The sequence below is a fragment of the Archocentrus centrarchus genome, chromosome 16 (genome assembly GCF_007364275.1).
Source record: "Archocentrus centrarchus isolate MPI-CPG fArcCen1 chromosome 16, fArcCen1, whole genome shotgun sequence".
In the NCBI taxonomy this organism is placed as follows: domain Eukaryota; kingdom Metazoa; phylum Chordata; class Actinopteri; order Cichliformes; family Cichlidae; genus Archocentrus; species Archocentrus centrarchus.
The window spans coordinates 18,108,620-18,122,657 of NC_044361.1; the positions used below are offsets into that span (position 1 = coordinate 18,108,620).

Genomic DNA, 14,038 nt, shown 5'->3' on the forward strand with positions numbered 1-14,038 from the left:
CCTCAGTGTCTACATGTGTGTGACTGCATGATGTGACTGTGAGTGTATTGTATGTATATATGTGCTTTCATACATGTAGGTGTGTGTATATATATGTATGTTGTAACATATGCACATGTAATAATACTTACATATGATATAGCCACACACCTATGTGACGACAGCAAATCCTGTATTGTTTTGGTACTAAGTACACTTATAAACTAGGGATTTGTTTGTAACTTATTTGGAATAAAAAAAAAAAAGAAGCAAACAGTGGCCGGTGAAGTCTTGATCATTTGTTGGTTTTTCTCTCACTTGTTCATAATGTAGAATAATAATTCTTTGTATGTAATTATTTATTAAATGTAATCACTTTAGTTTGTCTTTAATTGTTCATAATACAATGCAATGATTTGGTTTTTTTTCCTTCTGTCTTAATGCAGCATTTGTTCTGTTTGGATATGGATTGAATATGTTCCACTAAGTCTGATAATGGGCATTTCTTCATGCAATTAATACTGATTAAAATAATTTTACTGGCTATAACATTTGCACCGTCGTGTTTGTTCCACTGTAAATGTAACAAGTTTCAATGGAAGATCTGCTTTGCAGTGTAAACTGCACATCCACCAGATGGCAAATACAGTTGCTACCGTTCACTCTGTGTGCTCACCCTCTTTCTCTCTCTCTCGCTCTCATATGCACACATGCACAGAGGAAGGAGGTGTGGTTTTCGCCTAGTCACCAAAAGCATAGCCAACCAAGCAGGCTACAGTGTTTTAAAACATTTGTCACCTCAGACGATCTGTCTTTTTTGTGTGTGTGTAAAAGTTCAGACTACTTTTCCTTACTAAAATGGAGTCTGCTTTTGATAACCCTGGATGCAGCTGGTTTCCTGGAAATCTGGCAGCACTTTGATGCAGATGGTAAGGCAATTCATTGATGTGTTATTATTCTTATAATAAAGATAGCTAAAACTGTTGTTACTAGACATTAAAGAAAAGTGACTATCCTTATTTATGATGAAAACTCATGAAGTGTAGGAAGTATTTTAAATTATTAGTGTGCTAAATTTATCCAAAAAAGGAGCGAATAAGTGAAGTATTCCTTTCTGTAGGAACAGAATTGTATTAAACATAAGCTCTGGCATGTCTGAAAGGGTTAGATACAACAGAGGCTGTTGAATACTAAGCAGCTGTATGAAGTTACACAAACAGCTAAAAATATGAATACAACTTGCTTGCGATAGTTACTTCTCTAAGTATTCTTGTTCTCTCTTTTAAAAAAAAAAAAATCCAGCTTTGTTTTACTGCATTTGCAACATCACAACTGTTGTTTTGTTTGTCTTTTATAGATAATGGCTACATTGAGGGCAAAGAGCTCGATGACTTTTTCCGTCACATGATGAAAAGACTGCGGCCACAGGTGAGTCAACTCTAGTATGAATGTCTTGTGATGACAGCAGTCAATGCAGGTCGCGGGTAGCTGATCAAGCACAAAGCCAGAGATTGTAGACTCATAACATCTGATACTGACATTTAGTATGAATTAATCTCAAGCAGCATTAATGACAGTGGTAGAAGTGGTGATATTGGTGTGGTGATTTACGTAAAGGCCTGCATTTGATAGTTTCTTTATCCATTTTCTTCCTTATATTCAATTCGGGGGGGGGGGGGGGGGGGTACACCCTGGACAAGTTACATTTAGAAATTTAGAATCACCAATTAACCTTATTTTTTCTGAAGAATCTAAAGAGAACATAAACAATAGATTTAGAATTTTTAGATTGTTTTCTTTTGTTTTATTTGCAAGCAGTTGCCACAAAAGTCAAAGTTTGCTGCACAGTGGTAGTTATTTTTTGGCCTAATGACTTAATAAGAGACAGTTTATCAAAATTAAAGCTTGAGTTAGCTGCTCATAATTTTTATTCACATACAGAATTTGTAGCACTTGCTGTTGTGTGGGCAGCTGAACCCCCATTCAGCTATCAACAATAGGTGTGGTGACTGTAAACATGTTAGACAGAATCCAATTAAAGGGCTCTGAGCACTGTCAGGAAGAGCTCTTGACTTAGTTAGAAACTGACCATTTGTGTGTTTTGTGTAAGGATTTGCACTAATGACACATCATGTTTACTGAGGAAAGTTATATTACTGTTATCCACAGAAAAGATCATCTCTCTCTCTCTTAATGGAAACCCCAATGAGCTCACATCTATTAGTGCATGTTCTTGTTTGCATGTCTGTTTATGTGCGGAACTCCCTTGGATACTAATTGGGTTGTACTAGGACAAATAGACCACCAACCACATGCCACTTTGTGTCTCTGATGTTTGCTTTCCATCCATAATGCCCCGAGGAGAAACAGTGATTGATGTGTTTCTGTTTGAGCTGCAAAAACACTCCACAGTCATTCTATTATTTTCTATTCAATGCTTTTAAACTATTGGGAAACATGAGCCACCATTTTTTTTTGTCCTTTTGTTTCCTAGAGTGCACCCTACCAAGTAATTATGCAGCTATTTGCTACAAAATATTGTAAAAGAATTGTTCACATGGAGGATACATTGTAAGTTGAATGTAGCAGCAGAACCTAAACAATGCTCAAGTTGGCATTGCTCTAGAAAAAAACAACAGTTTTCAAATTAAGTAGCTGTTCAGCTGATGTGTGCTTTAAAATTTCTGCTTAGCAACAGAGTGACTGTTACAAGGCTAATGCTCAAGAGCAATACTCTTTCTGTAATGAGAGGGGTTGGCGCCTTGTACTCTGCGATGCATGAAGCAAAGATTCAGACTTCGGTACCGTGGATCCACAGGTTTCTATAGTTACAGTTGCAGAGTTGTTCATGGTTAGAAAAAAAAACAGTAAAAGCTGCTAAATATATTTTTAAATAACTTCGAATGGCTCAAAATAATTGCCTTCAGTTGCTTCGCACTGTTATCTGAGATCTGGTAGTGAAAGAAGCTAGTCTGCAAAGGAAATGAGAAAAGCTGAGATAAGCATGTAACAAACAAAGTCTGCAGCTCTCTTTTTGGTGCTCTATTAGTTTTTGGTTATAATCTACTAGAATATGTTTTCTTTATTCTTACATGCATCATATTTCATGAGTGCAAATCTCTTCTGATCTTTAATACAGTGTTGTGCACTAAATAGCAAGTTAAACATATATTAGACATATATTCATTAAAGTGACTGCTCTCACTCCACCTTCAGGAGTTGTGGGTGAAAAAAAAAGTTTTTTTACTTCCAGAGAAATGAATCTCAATAGGAACGAAGTGTTTAACAAAAGAAATCAACAAGATACAACCATAATCAAAATAAAAACAAATAAACAAGATTCTAATTGAAGAAACTGACCTGACACATTAAGGAACAAGTCACACTGTCCACTGGGATCCAGTCAGCCACCCTGCTGGAGGATATGTGACAGAAAGCTGTAACAGAAATTTTCCAAGCCCAGAAAGCATTGGAGCCATTCCTTAATTACAATTTCCAAAGCGGTAAAGACACATTTCAATGTTTTATGGTGCAGAGTATAGTGGAGATGGTCTCTGGAGCTTGAAAAAGGCGACTGGACTTCTTTTTGTTTCTTGAAGACGTTTCACCTCTCATCCGAAAGGCTTCTTCAGTTCTCAACCCAATTGGTGGAGAGACCCAGGTATTTAAACCCCTGTGGGCGTAGTCCCCTGGAGGTGGTTATGACCCTCTATTGATCATGTGCTTGAACACATGTGCCCAGGTGTGAAGGGGGCGTGGGTCATATTCAATCAGTGGTTTCAGTCAAATCAGCTAAGATGCACAGTGGTTTCAGTCAAATCAGCTAAGATGCACAGGAATGAAGGCCAAACACACACTACAGAGAATGGGAAGGACAAGAGGAACAACATTGTCATCCCATATGTGTCAGGCTTGTCAGAGAAACTCAGAAGAATTTTCTCCAAGCATGACATCTCAGTATACTTCAAACCAAGTCACAACCTAAGACAAAAACTGGTTCATCCCAAGGACAAACCCGCCAAACACAAGATCAGCGATGTAGTGTATGCTGTTCAGTGCAGTGAAGAGTGCTCGGACCTCTACATTGGTGAAACCAAACAGCCTCTTCACAAACGAATGGCACAACATAGAAGAGCCACTTCGACAGGACAAGATTCAGCAGTACATCTGCATCTGAAGGAAAAAGGGCACTCTTTTGAGGATGCCAATGTCCACATTTTGGACAGGGAAAAACAGATGGTTTGAAAGAGGAGTGAAAGAAGCCATCTATGTCCACTGTGAACAACCATCATTGAACAGAGGAGGTGGATTACGTCACCAACTTTCCCCCGCTTACAGTGCTGTCCTGAGCTCCCTTCCCAGACGTCTCAACCCCCATTCACACCTTTGTTCCAGTGACCTCAATAGGCCACAGGAAGCAATGGAGCGGAGTCCTAAGTTGGTTTCAACTGAAACCACTGATTGAATATGACCCACGCCCCCTTCACACCTGGGCACATGTGTTCAAGCACATGATCAATAGAGGGTCATAACCACCTCCAGGGGACTACGCCCACAGGGGTTTAAATACCTGGGTCTCTCCACCATTTGGTTGAGAACTGAAGAAGCCTTTCGGATGAGAGGTGAAACGTCTTCAAGAAACAAAAAGAAGTCCAGTCGCCTTTTTCAAGCTCCAGAGACTACTATGACCTGGATAACTGAGAATCTACACAGACATATAGTGGAGATGGTCCAGATTTTTCAGATGGCCATCCTAGATGGCAGGTAATAACAGTGCTATCCGCATATGATGCAGCATAAAAAAATATTACCTGATTCACAAGCCTCTGGATGATTGTTAGGATACTAATCCAAAGGGCAGAACCTTGAACTGGAAAAGATCCTATTCTAACTTGAAAGCTGTCAGCTCTCTCAGGACTGCTCAGTGAGGTGAGCCTGTCTGCAATTCTTGCAGCAGGATGGACTGGCAGTAATTATAACCAGCTCACCTGAGGCCTGAGGATGATTTCCAGTGGATGGTAGAACCTCCAAATCTGATTAATCTGGGTCCACTGAGAGAAGCTCTGGCAATGGAAATGTTCAGACTGTAAAAGGAGAGTTACCAGATGACTGAGAAAGTAGTGAGGGAAACTGCCAGGAACATATTTGGTGTATCCTCTGGACACAGGAAAGAAGACAAGGATATTTGGTGGTGGAATGAGGAAGTACAGGAAATTACTCAACAGAAGATGTTAGCAAAGAAAAAGTGTGATAGTTGGGAAGATGAAGAAAACAGGAGTACTGAGAGGCTAGGCGTACAGCACAGAGAGATTTGGCAAAGGCAAAGAAAAGGCTTATAGTGAGTTGTACATGAGGCTGGACACTAAAGAAGGGGAAAAAGAAGTGTATCAATTGGCTAGGCAGAGAGATTGAACTGGAAAGGATGTGCAGCAGATTGGAGTGATTAAGGATAGAGATCGAAATATACTGATGAATGAAGAGAGTGTGCTGAGAAGATGGAAGAAATACTTTGAGAAACTGAGGCCAAGAAGGGGAGATGGAGTAAAGATAGTGAATCAAGAAGTGCAGAGGATTAGTAAGGAGGAAGTCAGGGAATCTATGAAGAGGATGAAGAGTGCAAAGACATCTGGTCCAGATGCCAAGGAGAGAGGGCAGTGGAATTTTTAACCAGATTTTTTTTTTATTTTGAAAAGGATTCCTGAAGAATGAAGAAGTGTACTGTAACAACTTTGATGCACGGGTGATGTGTTGAGCTGTAGTAACTACAAAAGGATAAAGCTGACGAGCCATGCCATGAAGCTATGGGAAAGAGTTGTTGGAGCTAAGTTAAAAAGAGAGGTGACCATCAGTGAGCAGCAGTATCAGCAGTATGGCTTCAAGACGAGAAAGAGCCCTGCAGATGTGATGTTTGCTTTGAGAGTGTTGATGGAGAAGTATAGAAATGGTTAGAAGGAGTTGCACTGTGTCTTTGTGGATCTAGAGAAAGCATATGATAAGGTGCCAGAAGAGGAACTGTGGTACTGCATGAGGAAGTCAGGAGTGGAAAATAAGTATGTGAGGCTGGTGCAAGTCATGTATGAGGACAAGAAGACAGTGATGAGTATATGGTAGGAGAGATGACAGATGGGTTCAAGGTGGGAGTGGGATTACATCAGGGATCAGCTCCGAGCTCCTTCTTGCTTCCAGTGGGGATGGACAGGCTGACAGATGAGGTCAGGCAGGAAACTCCTTGAACAGCACTGTGAAATCTAGTAAGAGTAGGGAGCAGCTGGAAGAGAGCCTGGAGAGGTGGAGGTATACTCTGGAAAGAAGAGGACTGAAAGTCAGTAGAAGCAAGATGGAATACATGTGTGTGTAAGAGTGAAGCTGCAAGGAGCAGAGGTAATGAAGGTGGGTGAATTTAAATAGCTGGGGTCAACCATCCAAAGCAACAGACAGTGAACAAGAGAGGTGAAGAAGAGAGTGCAGGCAGGGTGGACTGGGTGGAGATGAGTTAGGGGTCAGGGGTGCTTTATGACAGAAGGATAGCAGTAAGAGTGATAGGGAAGGGAAAGACTTGCTGTGATGCACCGTTTGGAGACGGTGGCACTAACAGAAACACAGGAGGTCGAGTTGGAGGTGGCAGAGTTGAAGATGCTAAGATGTTCACTGGGAGTGACCAAAAAGATTACATCAGAGGGACAGCTCAGGTTGAATTTTTGCAGGCAAAATTAGGGAGGTGAGGCTGAAATGGTTCAGACATGTACAGATGAGGGAGGGTGAATATATTGGGAAAAGCATGTTGAAGATGGAGCTGCCAGGCAGGAGGAAAAGAAGAAGACCTCAGAGAAGATTCATAGATGAAGTAAAGGAGGACATGCAGAGGGTTGGTGAGACAGAGGAGGATGATAGAGACAGGGTGAGATGGAGGCAGATGATCCACTTTGGTGAGCCCTAAAATGAGCAGTTGAAGAAAAAGAATAAGTATTTTGAGGCACAAAGTATTTTACTCCTTATACTATGTTTTAGTATGGGAATGCAAATGGGAATGGGGAGGCCAGCTGAATGAGCTATATAAGCTGTGGAATCAGTTAGCCTGGGGTAGAGAAAGCAGACCTTGAGAGAAACAAACCCTCTTAGATCGAATAAGTATCCATGGTGACACCGCTTAAAATAAGTGTGACTCAGCCAGTGAAGTATTATGTTCAATATCTTTGATTCTTAAGGTTTTCAAATATGTAGTGATTTGAATGACCTGTGTATAATTCCACGACTTGATTTATTTTTATTACAGTCTACATTTTGACCCATTGTGTACTCTAGACTGTCACCACATTTCTGTCTACTTAAACAGTGTACTGGCTTTGTAATACTGGAGTGGGGCAAGAAAATGAATGTTTCATTCTAATGTGTACAGGAGAAAGTCACTGAAGAGGACGTCCAGAATTTGAAGAAAAGGTTTATGTCTGCCTATGATGTCACTGCTGATGGGAAACTACAGATTCAGGAGGTACAGCAAGTTATATCTGAAATCACATATTCATGTTTTTTTACTTTTTAATACCAAACATTACAACAAAATATGATATAGATATTTTTTTCTGTGTTATGTCTCCAACACGATCTGGGGGGTGAGAGGAGTAACTGGATAAAATTACATGAGGAGGCCGTTTTGGTTGGTTTGAAAAGCTTTATTGCCCAAATGTTAACAGAGGAAGCATGAATTTGACTTCAGGGAGAGCCAGGGCCAACAACAAACAAAACAACCTCACTTAAAAGAAAACCCCATCAACTAATTAGCTTGGTAACAAAAAAAAAGTACAAACCTACACCTCAGCTCCCTGACCACCAACAAAACAAGAGAAAAAGGTGTTTCACCAAAAGAAAACGGCAGCACTCTCCTACCAGCTTTCACTGGACACTAGAACAGACGGCAAAGGACACATCAATCAAGGTTAATGATAGAAAGCAAAAACAGGTTAACCAGAAACACAACATAATCAAAGAAAACCCGAGCCCTTCAAAGTTACAAAGTGCCCTGATCACCACCATATGTCCTTTGGTGTGTCTAGCATGACTCAGCATAGACCATCTCTTAAAATTTGTTTAGCTTGTTGGGCTAACTTCCTGTTCTCTACCTATTCACTCTCAGATTTATTTTCTATTTAAGTACCCCTTTCACTTCTTACGGCATTTCCTCTTCCTCTTTAAATTATCTCATTGTGTCTATGGCAGTGGCTCAGTCTGTACCTTATTTAAGAAGAATTAAAACTCATTATCTGGACTGCTGAGGGTCATCCAAAGTTATCCTCTTCCAGTGAAGAGACAGCCAGAAAAGAACAGCACACAATCCTGAATTCAACAGCAGCAATCAATATAAATTTGCTCTACATACATAGTATGAACTGCATTTTTGTTGTTCTTTTCTTGTTTGCATTATCTAGTGTAAACAATAGTGGCACTGTGAATGGCACAGTTGTACTAAATGGGGAGAGAGCCCACTGGTTCTTTTGATTTTCAAACATCTACAGCAAATTGCATGCGATTAATGAGGCTTAATTTTAACGCACTTTCTGATTGACTCAGTTTATTTAATTAAATCAATCTTGGCTGACAAGTTAACAGGCAGCAGCTGTTCCACAGAAATTTAAAGACATATTTTGGTGACTCTGCTCTCTCGGACTCCACTCTGGGTAATCGATGCAGCTCCTATCAAAGCAGTAACCACAATGCTTCATCAGAACAGTGAAGTGAATTATGCTTTCTTCTAACACAGAAACCTTTAGCCATTCATTAGACCAATCCCATGTGTATTGCACCCACAGACACAAAAGCTTAGGCTTTCACTCATAAAGCTGAAAAAGAAAAAAATCAATGCACATCTTCCGTAAGTGCCCTATTGAAGATTTACTGTGGCTGGGGCAAGGACAGAGTGTTCTCTGTAGCTTCACGCTCTGCCCGTCTGACTTTCCCAAAACAGCTTTAAAACCACTAAGATTTTCTCTCAGTAATTGCTTAAAAATTTCCAGTCAGACAACAGTGTTCCTACTGTGCCACTCTGTTTGCATGGAGCCCACTGTAATCTTTTTTATGTAAACTACTATGATTCCTGTCCTAGGGGAAAAAAAAATTTAAGTTCATATCTAAGTGATTGGAAAGAGAATGGTAGCTTCAACTCTCACTTGGACATATGCTCACTGGACACTTCATTAGGTACACCCATTATGAGCCCCCTTATGATCAACTGAGTGCTGTTTAAATTCCACATCCTACCTGATAACGTGCTATGTCACAAAGCTCAAATAATCTCAATCGGGTTTCTTGAACATGAGTTCACTGCACTCAAATGGCCGTCACAGTCACCAGATCTCAATCCAATAGAGCACCTTTGGGATGTGTAGAACAGGAGATTCACATCACAGTTATGCAGCCCATAGATCTACAGTAACTGTGTGATGCTGTTATGTCAATATGGACCAAAATCTGTTTCAAGCACCTTGCTGAATCTGTGCCATGAAGAATTAAGGCAACTGAAAGCAGAGGTGTAACTAATGAAGTGGTGAGTGAGTGTGAAACACACATGTATAGAACAGCTAGTCAAGTCCACTTGAAAGGTTTTGAGTGTTGAATACCCAAAGGTACAACAGGTAGCAAGAAAAAGTTCAATTCCACCTGCAGTATTACATCTGGCCATGTCGACAATAAATAGGTGAAAATAGATTTTTCAACATATTTTTGCAAGTGCAGCCTGTTTACTTTTCACTTCAAAGACACTTAAATAAAGCCATTCAGATCTATGCGCAAGATTCAAGGTGAAAGGGCTTCTGTTGCAGTGCTCCACACACATTCATAAAGGCCACAGTTATCTTGCTTAACACATCCTAAGCAAGCACAAGCACATATGGTTAGCATTTTAGTAGTTTAAGCTGAAATACCCATTTAATTTATACCTTAACCAATTTTTGGCTTTGAGAACCGCAGAGTTTCAGCTGTTTGGGATTATTACATCCCTCAAGATAAATATATCTTACCTGACCATTAGTTGTTTTTTTTCTACATAAATTCTGATACCATTTGCCCATCTACTATATTTACAGCCCTACAAACTGCATTAAGAGGAAGTCGAAAACTCAGAAAGCCACAATATCCTGTGTTATAACTGCACTGCACTGCTGCTGCAGTTGCTGTTGCTTTTTCTGAGTGGTCTGTTTAAGTGCACTTAAAACTGTGATGAGCCGGATATTCATTCTGTAAGTGCGCTCAGATTTTTGTGTGTTTATACAATGGCAAAATTGATATTTTACTAACAGCAAGAGCCAGATGTTTGATTTGAATGTTTACATTTTGCTCAACAGCATGCCAGAAGTGGTAAGCAGAAAACTTGCAGAAGTCGAAAGATAAAAGCCGCTATCTGGGTCAAGATTGCAGCTGTGCTTTTGTTTATCCAAAACTCTAGGCTTTTACTGCGTGAAACCAGTTGAGAAAACAGCAACAGTCATTCAAGCAACACAATAAACAATCAACAAATATTTATTTATTGAATTTGTTAATGAAGTATAAAGACTGGGATTTGCCTGGAAACACCAAGCACCAAGAATTTTAAGTGTATTTATATTCAACTCTGTTGGTTCATTGGGCTTGTTCTGTCAGATCTGTGACCTGAATGACTGCAGTATTATCTCATATTTTAATAAGAATGATGGTCGAGGCCGGTTTAATCTGCTAATGGAGGCCTGATGTTGGTTAGAAGGACAGACAAGAGAAAAGCAGCATGAATTGGAGGGGTGCCAGGATGTGCTGGTGCAGGGCTGGGCCATCCAAATGATAATGAGACCTACATTAAATTATTCTCATGTGTTGTCTCCCAGTATGGAGACTTTGGATAAGACTTCAGATGAAAAGCTTCGCTTTGCTCAGACCTTTGCTATCTGTTTTATTTTCCAGCTGGCCCATATGATCCTGCCTGACTGATGATGAAAACTTCCTTTTAGTTTTCCGCAGGGAAAATCCTCTGGACAATACTGTTGAGTTCATGAAGGTAAGGTCGCACACTACCAAAAATAACTCATGAGATGAGAAGATGACATAAGCCTCATCCACCAACAACATTAACTGTGAAAAATATTAGAAGAACAGTAATTGCGGCATAAAAAACACAAAAACTGCAGAGGCATCCTGATGAATCAGAGTTTGAGGCGTGTATAAGAGAACACCTTTAACCAGGGGGGAATTTCACTTGTCCTCACCTGAGACATTATGTCACTGGATAGTCTGTTCCTCACACATTGGAGCATTATGGTTGAGCTCAGTCTTTGATATGATTAACTTGATTGAAAATGATCGGGGCAGGTAAGATGCAACAAGTTGCACGTACCACTGACTTGGAGATGTAGCTAAATAAGATTCTGTCTTCTACCAACAAGATTCATGCAGAGAGCCCGAGCTGCTGAGAGCTGTTTGAAATGTTTACAGTGTGGTGTTAGTCCATTGTAGTTCTTTAAAAGTCAACAACTTTATTTTTAAATATATAAATCAAATCTACACTGCATGTGTGCTATTTCACCTCATACCACCTAATTTACCATGAGAAGTGGAAACTGTATGGATAAATGCCCTATAAAAACACACTGATATGAGTCACTGTTATTTTAGTAAGCTGAATTGAGATGGTCTCAATAACCACTGGACATTACATGTAATCGTTTGCTGATTTGCTCATTTAGATATGGAGGAAGTACGACGTCGACTGCAGTGGCTACATATCGGCTCAGGAGCTGAAGGTAACGAAGAAAATTAACTCCTTTTGAAGCAGAACCATTTAACACTCCTCATTGGCAGAGAAATAGTCGACTTTAAATATACAGTATACCATTGATGTGAAAGCCTTTATTTGTTTTTCATACTTTGCAAAAGGACCCCCCCCTTTTTTTTTTTTTTGGTAAACTGGAACACCTGGACTGACTGTTTTGCTGTCTGATTATTTTATAAATCATCAGGCTTTCCTCAAAGACTTGTTTGAGCTTCACCACAAGGAAGTGTCACCGGACAAGCTGGAGGAGTACACTGACACAATGGTAGTAAATACAACTCACACACAACATTCTACAGCACAGGACAAAACATGGCTGATATACATATGATGATGTCAGAAAGAAACTGAGTGGCACAAATATGTGAACCTCAAGTTCTAGGAGTTAACCTGAGGGTTAAATTAGAATCATGTGTTTCAAGTCAGTTTGGTGAAATAGCATTTTTTTTTTTTTTTTTTTAATTTCTTCACATCCAGCGTCTGTGAAAGTGCACAAAGTATATTTATGAGAACCTCAGAAACAACTGTTTATGTTCACCAGGCCTTGAAAGGTTAGATTACCAATTCTAAAAAGTTCGGACTCCACCCGTTTAGTTACTGCAGGTAAGTAAGTAACATTTTATTTATATAGCACCGTCTCAAGATAAATATCACAAAGTGCATTTCCTTTCAGATATGTTGACAGATATTGATAGACAGGAATTAATTTTTTTAACTGGGTTCCTGTTATGTACTATTTATTTCCAGCACCACTGTGTGGACAGTATATGCATGTGCAAATGCACATGAAGCTTTTATTTCTCCAGCTTTTATACAGTGGGAGCATTTTAATCCAGGTGTGTTTAGTCAGGCATTGTAGTGAATTAATGTTGCTGACAGTTTATGCTATTAACTTAGTGTGCAGCTGGATTCATTGGTCACTTCTCTGTGCCTAACTGTAGGAAGAAGGCCCTGTTGCACTTCCTATGTGGCTGCATAAAGCCACTAAAGAGTTGTGGTTTTCCTGTATATTAACTTAAATGGTGGGGGAAAAGTGTGCAGCAGCTGTTCCCCAAAACATTATTTTCACTGCTGAAGAAAACTATGATTCTTGTTGCAGAGATTCTTGTGATATTATTTTGTTGATATTTTTGCTTGCTTCTGCAGCTATCAAATGAAAAAAGGCACAAAAAGCAAGAGATCTCAAATATGAATTCTCTTTCCTGAGTTACTTCTGTAGAAGCTCCAAATCTCAGGCAGCCTATTCCCACTCCTTTTATACTTTTCATTTTACAAGAAATTGATTCTCTCTCCGAGTCAGACAGATTGATGAGCTGGCTCTAGAGTCACAGGTGGTGTACAGAAATAAGACAGAAAAAGACAGCAAACAAATAAATAAGGCAGATATTCACAGAGGATTAAGTTTTCCCTGCTTCTTAAGGCATCCTCTTGTCTTGCAGATGAAAATCTTTGACAAAAACAAGGATGGACGGTTGGATCTGAATGATCTGGCCAGGTACTGTTCATAGATTTTTGCTTAATGATAACAGCTCAAGACATCACATGCCTCAAAAATTAATTGTATTGTTTTTCATTTGACATTCAGTATGTTGGTTTGTTTAGTTATTCTGTAAGAATATATGAATGAATTATATCTTTTATAGAAAAGATTCATGAGATTCTTCTAAGACAAAGCTGGCGATAGTAAATATTTGCCTCTATTAAGGCACATGCAGTATTTTCTCACTGCATTTTTTTCCCTAAGGATCTTGGCTTTAGAAGAGAATTTCCTTCTCCAGTTCCAAATGGATGTAAGTCTATTATATGTTGTTCTTTCATAATATTTGTAAATGGATCAACAACAGATTCAAACATATGATTAAATCAAGTTCTTCAAGTACAATTCAAATACTTTTACCCCCTCTTACTGTCTCTCCCCCTTTGTTCATCTAAGGCCTGCAGTAAAGAGGAGAGAAGAAGAGACTTTGAGAAGATCTTTAACCACTATGATGTTGTAAGTACAGTAATACAGTGGGTGGGAGAAAGAGCATTGTTTTCATCATGTCTAAGCTACTTACCAACACATTCTACAAGAAAATGTGAGAATGTGGTCGTATGGTACTGTGTGGAACATCTGACATATGATCACTGCATTTGTTGGACCTCTAAAATATAGTATCTGTATTCCTACTGTGATTTTTTTTTCAATATATTGTTGCTTGTTATTGCACTAGGTTGTATGATAAAATTCTGACATGGATCCATAGCAATCTAAACCATGAAAATGATAAA

At 39.3% G+C, this 14,038-nt stretch overlaps 1 pseudogene; it reads left to right on the plus strand.

Annotated features, from left to right (window-relative positions):
- The first annotated feature begins 837 nt into the window (after window positions 1-837).
- On the plus strand, window positions 838-13,991 carry LOC115793789 (secretagogin-like; annotated as a pseudogene).
- The last annotated feature ends 47 nt before the right edge of the window (window positions 13,992-14,038 follow it).